The sequence below is a fragment of the Aotus nancymaae genome, unplaced genomic scaffold (assembly GCF_030222135.1).
Source record: "Aotus nancymaae isolate 86718 unplaced genomic scaffold, 86718_ANA_hifiasm-v0.15.2.pri h1tg000059l, whole genome shotgun sequence".
In the NCBI taxonomy this organism is placed as follows: domain Eukaryota; kingdom Metazoa; phylum Chordata; class Mammalia; order Primates; family Aotidae; genus Aotus; species Aotus nancymaae.
This window is the reverse complement of record NW_026988473.1, coordinates 56,096,667-56,110,948: the sequence shown is the minus strand read 5'-3', so window position 1 is coordinate 56,110,948 and position 14,282 is coordinate 56,096,667. Positions and strand designations below refer to the sequence as shown.

Genomic DNA, 14,282 nt, shown 5'->3' with positions numbered 1-14,282 from the left:
CCAGGCTGGAGTGGAGAGACACGATCTCAGCTCACTGCAACCTCTGCCTCCCAGGTTCAAGTGATTCTCCTGCCTCAGCCTCCCGAGTAGCTGGGATTAATAGGCATGCGCCACCACGCCCGGCTAATTTTGTATTTTTAGTAGAGATGGGGTTTCTCCATGTTGGTCAGGCTGGTCTCGAACTCCTGACCTCAGGTGATCTGCCCACCTTGGCCTCCCAAAGTACTGGGATTACAGGCATTAAGATTGCCAAATTCCTATCCAGAGAACCATTTGATGCCTGTTTATTTGCATAATAAAATGCACTTTATTAATTTCTCATTCAAAATTCTAGATTAAGTTAAATTTCCTGGAGAGTCTGATAGCTATTTTTTTCTTACTATTGTTTTGTAAATGAAAATTTGTGAGTGGATGGGAGAAGAAATTGAAAAGATCACTGATATTAACTAAATGAACCTATTACCTAAAATGATCTTTTGAAGTAAGAGGAAATGAAAAAAGGTACGCTGAATTCCTCCACTTATGAAATGGGGAGGATGGCACCTTCCCTGTGTGCCCTACAGGATCCTAATGGCTTAAAATTCTCTGGAGAAATGACTTCTTTCATGGCCAGGATCTTCAGAAGGGTATAATCTAGAGGGGAGAATTGGCCTTCCTTTCCCACAATGGTCAGGGGCCCTAGCTCTTAGCAGTTGGCTAGAAATGTTCAGCTGCTTCCTAGCAAATCTTTTGCTAGTAAAAGGGAAGGAGACACCTGTAGTGTGGTGTGGTGTGGTGTGGTGTGGTGTGGTGTGTGGTGTGGTGTGGTGTGGTATGATGTGTATGTGTGTGTGTTGGGGTTGTTTAGCAGCAGACATAGTGAGGCTTGCTTTGGTTTTGTATTATCATCATGGTGTGTGGGTGGGAACTACATTGTCAAAATCATGGAAGGACAGTAGGAACCAGATTTATTTGTTTCCCATTAGATGAAATGAAATAAGGGGCCAGGCATGGTGGCTCATGCCTGTAATCCCAGCACTTTGGGAGGCAGCGGCAGAAGGATAGCTTGAGCCCAGGAGTTTGAGATGAGCTTGGGAAACATGGAGAGGCCCCGTCTCTACAAAATGTACAAATATTAGCCAGATGTAGTGGCATATGTCTGTAGTCCCAGCTACTCAGGAGTCTGAGGAAGGAAGATCGCTTGAGCCTGGGAGGTTGAGGCTGTGGTAAGCTGTGATTGTACCACTGCATTCCAGCCTGGGCAACAGAATGAGGCTCTGTCTCCAAAAAAAGAAACAAGGAGGAAGAAGAATAGTGCATAGGAAATCTTTTGATGTTGCAAACCATAAGTAAAGATAGGTCTTTTGACTTCATTTGAGTGTTTTGGGCTCTTTCCTTTTGGATTATATACCAGACCTATAATGCATGTAAGTTTATTTGAAAATGAGCCACACACTGTAACATAGCCATGCTGTGGCTGTAGCCGGTTAGACCATAACTAATTCTCTCTGAGAAGCTTTTATTTTTTTGTTTTGAAACAGGGTCTTGCTCTGTCACCCAGATTTTGGAGTGCAGTGGTACAATCATAGCTCACTGCAACCTTGAACTCCTCGGTTCAAGGGGTCCTCCTGCCTCAGCCTCCCAAGTAGCTGAAACTACAGGGACACACCACTGTGCCTGGCCAATTTTTATTTATTTTTATTTTTTGTAGAGATGAGGTCTCTCTTGGCCTTCCAAAGTACTGGTATTGCAGGCACGAGCCCAGATTTGAGCTTTTCTTTAGGTGTTAACTCTTTATTTTATTTTTTGCTTTTTTGACACGGAGTTGCCCTCTGTCTCCCAGGCTGGAATGCAGTGGCTCAATGATGGCTCACCGCAGCCTTAACCTCCCAAACTCAAGCAGTCCTCCCACCTCAGCCTCCTGAGTATCTGGGACTACAGGTGCGTGCCACCACGACCGGCTATTTTTGTAATTTTGTAGAGGAGTCTTGCCATGTTGCACAGGCTGGTCTTGAACTCCTGGGCTCAAGCAATCCATCCACCTTGGCCTCCCAAAGTACTGGGATTACAGGTGTGAGTTACTCTGACCAGCCAGGTTATTGTTTCTGTTTAGACCCGGGTAGTAAATATGTTAGGCTTTGCAGACCATGTAATTGTAACTACTCACCTCTGCCATTGGAGAACAAAAGCAGCCATAGACAATACTTAAATGAATGGGCGTGGCTATGTTCTAGTAAAACTTGATTTACAAAATATGGGCTGCTAACTTACAGGCCATAGTTTGCTGGCTGCTGGTAGGGGGAAGCACACTTGACAGAAAGAGGCCTAGTTTTCATGAGAAATAATTAAAAAACAGCACTGATGTCTGTTACTTACTGGTTGTGTTACTCGAGCATCTCTGAACCCTCATGTTTAAAATCAAAATGGTAATACCTTTCATAAGAAATAAGAATGAACAGTTGCACATATGAGGAGATGTTTAACTTTTCTGGACATAAGATATAAATTAAAACAATAATATATTCTATCTTATATATTGATAAAATATGTTGGTAGAAGGGTGTCAGTGGGAATTTTTATTCTCTGTTGGTGAGATTATAAACTAGTACACAGTTTTAGATGGTACTTTGGGAATATCTGTTGACATTTAAAATACACAAGCTTTTCAACCCATCAGTTCTAATTATTGATATATATCCTAGAGAAATATTAACTTGTGTGTAAAATTAGAGATGTGCTGCCAGTATTATCAATACAGCATTCTTTGACATAGCAAAACACTGTGAACAACCTAAATATCCAGATGTAGCAAAATGGGAAAACAAAGTTGTGGCACATCCTTACTATAGGATTTTTTTAAGCTTTTAAAAGTGTAAGGAATTGACGGGCATGGTGGCTCACACCTGTAATCCCAACACTTTGGGAGGCCTAGGTAGCCAGATTGTTTGAGCCTACGAGTTTGAGAACAGCTTGGGCAACATGGTGAAACCCTATCTCTACAAAAAATATAAAAAATTAGCCAGGTATGGTGGTGCACACCTGTAGTCCCAGCTACTGGGAGGCTGAGGTGGGAGGATCACCTGAGCCCAAGTGGTCAAGGTTGCAGTGAGCCATGCTGGCACTACTCCAGCCTCGGTGACAGAGTGAGACCATGTCTCAAAAAAAAAAATTAATTAAAATATGAGGAATCTATTATATGCTGATATGGAAATATGTCAGAGAAATTTTTAAGTGAGAAGGGCAAGTTTCAGAACATATTATATGGTAGTATTACAGGTATATAAACCAAACACACATACCTGTATGTGAATATATACCTGTGTCTGTACATGGTTAGGAAAAATCTGAAAGATTGTACAACAAACTTCTAACAGTGGTCAGTTCTGAGGTGGGGAGTGCCATTGGCAAATGTGGGTTGAGGGTTAATGAAGAGGGAGTTTTATATTTTACTCTAGATAATTCTGTATTATATTATTTCACAGTAGTAATGTAGTCTTTTCTCCTTCCCAATTGTTTGGAGAGCTCCTAGGCCTGTTTGCACGTGCCAGGGTCAGGAGTGTGACAAAATAGCCAGCTCTGCTCACATCAGTTGAGTTGGAAACAGCTGCTGAGACCAGAACAGGGAGCACATGCAAGGGGAGGAGCGGGGATAGCATGTGCAAGTGACTGGGAGAGGCAGCCAAGACAGGCCATTTCCAATTTACCAGCAGTAACTATCACATGTCTTGTCTTGACATTCTCCAAATTACTTTGCTCTCTGTCATCACACTGGACCCTGAGGATAATTATCTGAGCAAGGGAGTAGGGATGATGATAAGACAGGTAGTAATCAAAACATAGGACAACAAGGAAAGTATGTGTGTAGAAATAGTTTTTTTTCTTTCACTTGAAATAATGTTAAGGATACTCATTGCAGTATTGTTTAAAATGGTAACATTGAAAATAGCCATGTTCCTCAATAGAAAAATATGTGAACACATTATGGTATATTCCTTACATGGACTTTTATGTAGCTTTTTAAAAGTATGAGTTAGAATTTTAGTTACTGATGCTTGGGAAGATGTTGATAAATTATTAGATAAGTTGCAGAGCAATGTGTAAAGTGTAAACCTAGTTTTCTAAAAACAGAGACCAACAAAACCCTGTCTAATATATTTGTATTTATGTTTTTGGGGGGCACAAAAATTTGTTACCATTTCCCATCTTGTAGAAGGCCTTGGAGAGAAATGGAAAGGGGCTGGGAGATTACTATTTTTGTCTTTTATCTAACTTTGTATTGTTTCGTTGGTTTTGAAGAACTAGAAAAACCAACTTGTATAAGCAAGAAATGAAGTTTCCTAAGCATCGTTTCATCTTAATTGATTTTTTTTTTTTTTTTTTTTTGAGATGGAGTCTTGCTCTGTTGCCCAGGCCGGAGTGCAGTGGTGTGATCTCGGCTCACTACAATCTCCACCTCCTGGGTTCAAGCGATTCTCATGCCTCAGCATCCCAAGTAGCTGGGAATACAGGTGCCCACCACCACGCCCAACTGATTTTTGTATTTTTAGTAGAGATGGGGTTTTGCCATGTTGGCCAGGCTGGTCTGGAACTCCTGACCTCAAGTGATCTGCCCGCCTCAGCTTCTCAAAGTGTTGGGATTATAGGCATGAGCCACCGTGCCCAGGTGTAACTGATTTTTAAAAGTTAACTTTTATTATTTTTTAGAGAGTTAATTAAGTAAAGAAATATGAAAGTCAAAATAGAGTTGTAATTTGGAATTAATATGTAAATCTTCTTTTGGATTTAAAGGAGGCATCTGGGTAGTGGCAAGAGAATGAGCAGTCAAGGAACCAGCTTTGTAGTTGTATTTGTTAACTTTCTAATGTGTGAGCTTTAATTTAATAAGGTTATTTAATAAATGAAGGCTTTAGTGTCCTCATCTCTAAAACAAAGAGCTGGTACAAGGAGATGTGCTTCACAAATCTCTAATCCCACAATTGAGCCACCTTTGAGATTACACTATTATATTTCGTTTGTTTTAAAATGCTTTGTTTTTTGCTTTTTTTTTTTTTTTTTTTTACATTTTAATACTGAAATTGGGATGTATTTTACAATTGATAATATCTTTCAGTTGTCACTGGCCATTTTTTTTTCACATTTTTGTTGTCTCCGAAATTGAGATATCTTATCACTGATTATGTAGGGTAGTTCCATCTTCAGTGCCATTTTTGTTTTCATTAACAAAAACCTTGGCCCTTTCCTGGGCTTCCCTTACTTCCAGTCCTGTTAGATTCACTCATATCACTAAGACGTTCTGGATTGGGACAATTGAGTAGATACATTATTTGAGTGTGCAAGGATCTTGTACATTCTTATATAACTGGTAGATGTCCTATATGTAGCTACTGTTTGAGAAATTGAGTAAATATATGTGATGCATCCAAGTTTTGATTCTCAGTTTCGCTTGCTTTTTTTTTTTAAAGAGATGGGATCTTACTGTGTCACCCAGGGTGGGGTACAGTGGCACAATCATAGCACACTGAAGCCTCAAACTCCTGGGCTCAAGGGATCCTCCTGCCTCAGCCAACTAAGTAGCTGAGACTTAAGGCATGCCACCATATCTGGCTATTTTTTTTTTTTATTTGTGGTTGTTTTTGTTGAGACAGAGTCTCATTCTGTCACCTAGGCTGGAGCGAAGTGGTGTGATCTCAGCTCACTGCAACCCTCCACCTTTTGGGTTCCAGCAATTCTTGTGCTTTAGCCTCCCGAGTAGTTGGGATTACAGGCATGCACGACCACACCTGGCTAATTCAGTGTGTGTGTGTGTGTGTGTGTGTGTGTGTGTATTTTTAGTAGAGATGGGATTTTACCATGTTGGCCAGGCTGGTCTCAAACTCCTGACCTCAGGCAATCCGCCTTCCTCAGCCTCCCAAAGTGCTAGGATTACAGGCATGAGCCATTGTGCCCAGCCAAATTTATTTTTATTTTTTTAGTTTTTTTTTTTCTTTTTAAATTTTAGTCCAGTCTTCTTTGCAATATTTTTATTTTAATTTTTGAGAGATGGGGTCTCACTTTGTCACCCAGGCTAATCTTGAACTCCTGAGCTCAAGTGATCTTCCCATCTCAGTCTCCTGAGTCACTGGGATTACAAGTACAAGTCATCATGCCTGACTTGCCTGGTATTTAATAAAGTATAACCTATATACAGAAAAGTACACAAAGTTCACAGCCCGAGGACTTTTCCACAAGATGAACATACCTGTGTTACTAGCACCTACATCAAGAAACAGAACATTACCAGCATGCCATTACTCCCTTCCCAGTCACTATCCCCCTACTGTTTTATTTTCAAGTGCAGTAAAAGTATACATAGAGATGGTGACTCTGGGTTCATAAGTGAGTGGCTCATGGTTGTCTCAGGTGAGTCTTCTGGAAAGAGCCCCAGATTAGGAGCCAGAAGACCAGGGTTGCATTGTGGTCCGGTTGCTTTTTAGATGTGTGACCTTAGGCAAGGTAAACTTAACTAGATTTCATTCCTCTTTGGTAAAGTGAAAATAATAATGCCCTCACCTTACAGAGCTGTTGTGAGGTTCATGTGAAATTATTGTAAACAGGAAATACTTTGTAAATGGGAAACACTTTGTTAGTGGTAAAGAGCCGTACACAAATACTAGTCATTTTTGTTGAGAGGGGTGGAATCTCAAGCAGGAGAGAAAATGAAGGATGATCCCCAAATCCATTCCCTTTATCACTTCTACTGTCTCACTTTTTATTGTCATTGGTGGTGTCACTGGCTTTCTGTTAAATTCTCCCAAAATAAAAATAATACAGAAGTCCTAAAGTCCTAACAGGAATCCCCAGAGATCTGGAATTTCTCCTAAAGTTTCTTACTCCCTCTCTTAATGCTGATGCCTACTAGATCTATGTAAAGCAGAGATCTTGGTACATCAACAAACTTCAATCACAAATGAGTACACCACCCATTTACAGGCCTTATAAGCAAGCATGATCCTCTCATAGACAGTCTTCTGAATTGATTCACTGTTCCAAATGGAGCCCAAATCCATATCTCTAACCCTAAATCATATTTTTCATTAATTACTGATTATTTCTAACTGTATATCCAGTAGAAACCTCATGTCTGAGAGCTAACTCTCAAAATACTTGCCAATACAGCAGGATGGTTTAGATTTTGGACTTGGAGTGAGACAGACTTGAGTTGGAATTTTTTTTTTTTTTTTGAGACAGAGTCTTGCTCTGTCGCCAGGCACCAGGCTGGAGTGCAGTGGCGCAATCTCAGCTCACTGCAATCTCCGCCTCCTGGGTTCAAGCAATTCTCCTGCCTCAGCCTCCCGAGTAGCTGGGACTACAGGCACGCACCACCACGCCCAGCTAATTTTTGTATTTTTTTAGTAGAGACGGGGTTTCACCATGTTGACCAGGATGGTTTCGATCTCTTGACCTCGTAATGCACCCACCTCAGCCTCCCAAAGTGCTGGGATTACAGGTGTGAGCCACCGCGCCCAGCCGCGTTTGAATCTTAATTCTGCTACTTGTTAACCTCATGATCTTTGCTAATAAAGATCATGACAGGTTGCTTAACATTGTGAAAGACTTACTCTATAAATAAAGGGTATTAATAATATTCACTTGATAGGGGTGATACTATGCTCAAATGAATGGAAATTGTTGTTACTCTTACATTCTTATCTTGCTTTTTGACACATGTTCATCTGTTCACTCAAGCTAGGAAATTTAGAGTTGCTTCAAGAATTATCCTTTTCTCTTTCTTCACTTACACAGTTGTCCCTCAGTATCTGTGAGGAACTGGTTTCAGGACTTCCCACAGATACCAAAACCCCTAGATGCTCAAGTCTCTTATATAAAATGTATAATATTTGCATGTAACCTACACACATCCTTCATATACTTTAAATCATCTTTGGGTTACTTACATAATGCAGTGTAAATGCTATGTAAATAGTTGTTCATTGTATTGTTTAGATAATAAGAAAAAAAGTTTATACATCTGCAGTACAGATGCTTTTTTTTCCCCCTCTAAATGTTTTTGATCTCAGGTTGGTTGAATCCACAGAAGTGGAACCCATGAATACAGAGGGCCTGCTATAATTGGTTGTCAGGGCCTGTCAGAATTCTCAAAGCTATTGTTGCTTTTTTTATTGTCATTGCCTTACTTCAGACATGCATTACTTCTTGCTTGTAATAAAAAAGGATGATTTCTGCACTGCATTCTATAAAGCTTTACGGAACTATAGAACTGACTCAAGAACCAGGGGAAGCAGAGGGAACAAGTCTCCAAACATCCCTTACTTCACACTGTCTTTTATCTGTGTCCTGGGGTTCTATATAAAAGTTACATTTAAATATAGTTTATTTAAAATATATAGTTTGAAACTTTTCATTCATTCAAGAAGTACTTATCAGGCGCTCATGCTGTGCCAGCCATTGTGCTGATTTCCAAGAATTCAGTAGTGAGCACATAGTTTGTGATTTCATGGAATTTAAGGCAGTAAGAGAAAGATAAATTATTAATAAAATACAAAAAGGCATAATTAGAAACTATGGGCTGGGCACAGTGGCTCATACCTGTTATCCCAGTGCTCTGGGAGGCCAAGATGGGAGCTTTGCTTTAGGCCAGGAGTTTGAGACCAGCCTGGTCAACAAAGCAAGATCCTGTCTCTACAAAAATAAAAAAAACTAGCCAAGGATGGTGGCATGTGCCTGATAAAATACTATTGTTATTCCCATTTTACAGATGGGGAAAATGAGGGCACAGAGAGAGTAAATAATTTGCCCAAGGTTGCAGAGCTATTAGCTGTATACCCACAATTTATATTAGGTTGTCTTAAGTTCAGACCTCATAATCTTAGCCATTATGCTCTGTTGCCTTCCTCTTGTGTCTTACCATTCCAGTCTGTACTTCATGCAATTTCCCTTCTGAAACATAGCCCTGATCATGCTGCTCCACTTTTCCTTCTCCCTTTAGAAACCTTACTGTCTTCTCATCACCTACAGTTTCTTAGCATGAGGCAAGTGCCTGACAATTTAGTATTACTTACGCTTCTTACCATCTGATGCACTGTCCTAAAACTGCATGCCATTGCTCAACTGTAATATGCTCTGTCTTTGCATGTGCTGTTTTCTCTGCCTAGAATGATCCTTTTTTACTTTTTGGTGAAACTCTACTTAGCCTGCTCATAGTTAAGTATCTAGCTTAAACCTCACTTCCTCTGTAAAGCTTTCCCCATCATCCCATCCTGAGTTAGTCCCTCACTGCTCCTCTAAACTGGTGCCTTCTTTTATTTTCCCATTCTGAAGTCTTTTCACCAAAGCAAGAATCTCAGTGGTCTCTTTAGCTCCCCACCTTTCCTGCCACAGCTGGAAAAATCCACTTGTTTTGGTTCCTACTGCCCCTGTGTTGGCAGTGCAGTTTTCTCTCCACCTCTACAGCTGCGCTTAAGTCCATTTTCTGCATCTGGCCTCACTGTTGTGCCAGAGTCATTTTTTCAAAAAGCACAAGTAGTATACCATTCTCCTGCCCGGGACTCTTCAGTAAGTCACCCTGTGTTGTTGGTCCCCACTAGCCTTGCTTGTATTATCTCACTTTCCTTTCAGCATACCCCAAGCATACCCATGTTCTTTGACTTCATATTATGGTTATAGATGTTTCTCTTCCTCTACAAGATTATAAACTCAAGTTTAAAGATTTATCTTTGGGCCAGATCAAGTGCTGGGCCTGTAATCCCAGCACTTTGGGAGGCCAAGGTGGGCCAATCACTTGAGCTCAAGACCAGCTTGGGCAACATGTCAAAACTCTGTCTCTACAAAAAATGCAAAACTAGCCAGGCATGGTGGTGCATGCCTTGTAGCCCCAGCTACTTGGGAGGCTGAGGTGGAGAGGATCACTTGAGCCTGGGAGGCGGAGGTTGCAGTGAGCTGAGATTGCACCACTGCACTCCAGCCTGGGCAACAGAATGAGACCCTGTCTCAAAAAAACAAAAACAAAACAAAACAAAAAAGATTCACCTTTGAAATCCTAGCACAGTTTGTAGGATGTTTATATCATGTTTATGGTTGAATATCCCTGATTAAATTTTATTACTTATAAGTAAGGAGTAATATATCATCTGTATTTTGGAGAATGTGTTTTGATGTAAAGAAAGAGCTTTTCCTTAAAAGGGATAAACTTCAGTTAGTAGGAAAATTGCTTGTGTGAAATTTTGCACTTCTCAGTGATGCCAGATACATAGGATTTATTTTATCTAATGGTGATCAAGTTATTTATTAGCATCTTTAAAAGTGGGGATAAGCTGGCATGGTGGCTCACACCTGTTAATCCCAACACTTTGGGAGTTCAATATAGGTGGATCACTTGAGCCCAGGAGTTTGAGACCAGCCTAGGCAACATAGCAAGACTTCATTTCTACTAAAAATTAAAAATAGCCAGGCGTAGTGGCGCATGCCTGTTGTACAAGCTACTTGTAAGGCTGAGGTGGGAGGATCACCTTAGCCCAGGGGTCTGAGGTTGCAGTGAGCTATGATTGTGCCACTGCATTCCAGCCTGGGTGACAGAGCGAGACCCTGTCTCAAAGAAAAAAAAAAAAGAGTGGGATAGATCTGGTAACATTTAGACACTTGCATTGCCCTTTTCATGAGCTGTGGCAGAAGCATGAGCTGTGGCAGAAACAGTATGAACAATGAATGCAGAAATGCTTTGTATACATAAAGGCCTATACTGATGAGAAAGATAGAGGATGTAGTTGAGATGTGCTGGAGAGAGCACTGGATTTAGAAAACGTCTCTTTGAAGTCTGACTCCGCAACCTTACCAATCAACCTTGAGGCAGGTATTTTCTTCTTGCAGAGCCTTAGGTTCCTAATCTATAAAATTGGAATAAACCTTGCCTCTTAGGGTTCTTTTGGGAAGATTAGTTGAGATGTGAGACACAGCCTTCTTTAAAAAATCCTGAAGTCTGTTCAGATCCCTAGCACAATATGTATTTTAGGGTTTTATTTTATCATGCCCATGTTAGACACCATTCTCACTTATTTGACTTATTAGTAACATGTTGACAAGTTTGATTCTTGAGGCAATCTAGCTTCCTGTTTAGAACTCATATTTATGTTTGTTAATTTCTATCAGTGACTAAAGGCATTCTGGTGTGGAAAAAGGAAAAGTGGACCTGGAACCAGAAGTACAAGGGTCTCAGTGCTGGGTAGGACAGGGAAGATAAAGTAGAGAGGTGGAGAGGAGAAAGGGTGAGGACCTAGGTATAGAAAGCTACTTTGCTTTAGGATGTTTAGACAGATGTAGTTATAAATTGCATTTTGTGGCTTTTATTTTTGAAAAGCTGCTTTGTAGTTCCTTGAGTGTAGCTGCAATCACCTTGCATTGTATGCCATGCTAAGTTGGTATACCAGTTTCCAAAGACCTTTCAACAGAGTATTAATGAAGCACCCACATGTGTCTCACTTTGGGGATGGGTCCTAATAGGGTAATACACAATGTGCCTGTTTCTAGGAGATTTACTATTTTTTGGAAAGAACACCCTAACTAGTGACGTTTTGACCAGATTCTGAGGAAACAAGTTCTATTGCAAGATTTGTTGTTGAGAATGGTCTCCTGTGGAAGGAATCGTGGGAATTTTTGGAGGTGGAAAGGTACTTTGTTTATTATTTTTAGAGACAGGGTCTCACTCTATTGCCCAGGCTGGAGTGCAGTGGCATGATCATAGCTCACTGTAACATCAAACTCCTGGGCTCAAGTGATCTTTCCACCTCAGCCTCCCAAGTTTCCACATATATATATATGTAATTTCCACATATATATATGTAATTTTTTTGTAGAGACAGGGTTTCACTATGTTGCCCACGCTGGTCTCAAATTCCTTGGCTCAAGTGATCCTCCCATCTTGGCCTTCAAAAGTGCTGGGATTACAAGCACAAGCAACCATGCCTGGCCCTGAAAAGGTACTTTAGATCTGATCTGACCCTAGCTTCAGTCCCAGTAATTTGCCTCTGTGACTTGCATTAAGCCACATAGCTAGTAAGTGACCCATCCCCCCTCCAGGGGCTTTCAACACCAGATCTAGTATGATTTCTACCACTATGGAGGCTGTCTCCAGTCAGAATATTCCCCCTCCGTTTCAGGTTCTTTCGCATTTCTTAATTAGTTCTGTGTTTGTGAGCAAATGTTGTGCTAGATATGTTGATATGTTGATATGTTGCCTGTAGGGACAGAGCCATTTTACTCCTCTGTGACAGTGAAACAGGGTGGAGAGGTTCTTAGCTGTTTTGTAGAAAGACCTTCTTGAGAAAGAACTGAGTGGGCCTCTTGGATGTTATAATGAATCCTCTCTGGGTTTTGATTTGCCCTCTGCTTTTCTCCCCAGGAAGCCTCAGGCTTACCAACACTACCTCATTAATCAGCCACTATCCTCTGGAGAGGGAGAATGAGGCCATAATAAATAAGCTCAAGGTCAGGCTCCTGAAACAGCAGTCCTTCCCTCTAGCACCAGCGTTTCCTTTCGGCCTCTCCTTCTCACCCTTGAGATAACATCCCTCCTAGTAGAAGACTTTTCTTGGTGCTTGTTGTTTACAGAGGAGTTTTGGTCCTTTAATGTTGGTAAAGCTCTCACATCCTCAGAAAAAAATTCTTTAGTGATTAGTTTTGAAATTGGAGCTGTTTGGTTATATTAAGAAGTTGCTTTTTGACCTCACGGTGGCTCACTCCTGCAATCCTAGCACTTTGGAGGCCCAGGTGGGTGGATCACCTGAGGTCAAGAGTTCAAGACCAGCCTGGCCAACATGGTGAACCCTCATCTTTACTAAAAATACAAAATATTAGCTGGACATTGTGTTGGGTGCCTGTAATCCCAGCTACTTGGGAGGCTGAGGCAGGAGAATCGCTTGAACCCGGGAGGTGGAGGTTACAGTGAGCCGAGGTTGTGCTATTACACTCCAGCCTGGGCAACAAAAGCAAAACTCTGTCTCAAAAAAAAAAAAAAAAAGTTGATTTTCATGAGGAAAAGCACATGGCTTTTTTGATTCACTGAGAATGGGCTAGCTTTTATTCATTCACTCAATGATTGTCTATTTAAAAGCTATAGAGAATAATATAGGTTGGCTGGGTCAGTGGCTCATTGCCTGTAATCACAGCTACTCAGGAGGCTGAGACACAAGAATCACATGAACCCGGGAGCTGGAGGTTGCAGGGAGCCAAGATTGCACCACTTCACTCCAACCTGGGCGACAGAGAGAGACTCCATCTCAAAAAAAAAAAAAAGAGAGAGAGAGAGAGAATAATATAGGGACAAGGTAGACAACTTACTACTTACTATATGACTAAATCATGTAAGTCTCCTAGATCCTGAGACTCAGATTTCCTCATCTTTAAAACTGCCCAGTGCTTGCTTCAGCAGCACATGTACTAAAATTGGAACAATATAGAGATTATTAGCATGGCCCCTTTGCAAGGATGACATGTAAATTCGTCAAGAGTTCCATATTTTTAAAAAATTTTATTTAAAAAAATAAGATAAAACTGCCCAATACAATGCCTTCTAGTCTTTTCTCTGTCACTTATGTCCTGGCATAATAAATATCTAAAGACTGTCATTATTGTTGCTGTTACTGTTGTAATTTGTAGATAATCCAGAGCCTCTCCCCTGAGATCATCTTGTCTAATCCTCAGGACAATCTGTAACCTTATAGACCTGCCTGGCAGGGTGGAGGGTTTGGGTAGGGGCATAACCACTCTAGATGCTAGAACTGGGCCTGGTCATGGAGGGCCTTGAGTGCCAGGCTAATTATTTGTGTTAGAATCATCCCATGGCAATGACTCGGGACTTGAACTCTCCTAGTGTTTGGTTTTGTTTTTTGAGACATGTCTTGCTCTGTTGCCCAGGCTGGAGTGCAGTGGTATGATCATAGCTCACTGTAACTTCAAACTCCTGGACTCAAAGCAGTCTTCCCACCTCAGCTTCCTGAGTAGCTAGGACTACAAGCGCACGCCACCATGCCTGGCTAATTCTTTTATTTTTTGTAGAGATGGGAGTCTTGCTATGTTACCCAGGCTGGCCTTGATCTCCTGAGGAATTTGCATTTCTGAGCTCAAATGATCCTCCCAAAGTGTTGAGATTACAGGCATGAACCACCACACCAAGCTCCAGTCTTTTTTTGTTTAAACTTTCAAAAATGATAATATAAATAAATCCTGGTGCATGTATAATATAATCCTGGTGCAATGGCACATGCATGTAGTCCCAGCTACTAGAGAGGCTGAGGCAGGAGGATCACTTGACC

General features: G+C 41.0%; 1 protein-coding gene and 1 non-coding gene across 3 annotated transcripts in view; both read left to right on the top strand.

Annotated features, from left to right (window-relative positions):
* Window positions 1-14,282, top strand: part of NUMA1 (nuclear mitotic apparatus protein 1) — a 77,515-nt gene that overhangs the window by 18,400 nt on the left and 44,833 nt on the right. The gene's annotated exons all lie outside the window — the stretch shown is intronic.
* On the top strand, window positions 13,384-13,490 carry LOC135270269 (U6 spliceosomal RNA). Its single transcript, XR_010338435.1, has one exon. It is a non-coding gene; the product is annotated as a U6 spliceosomal RNA (small nuclear RNA).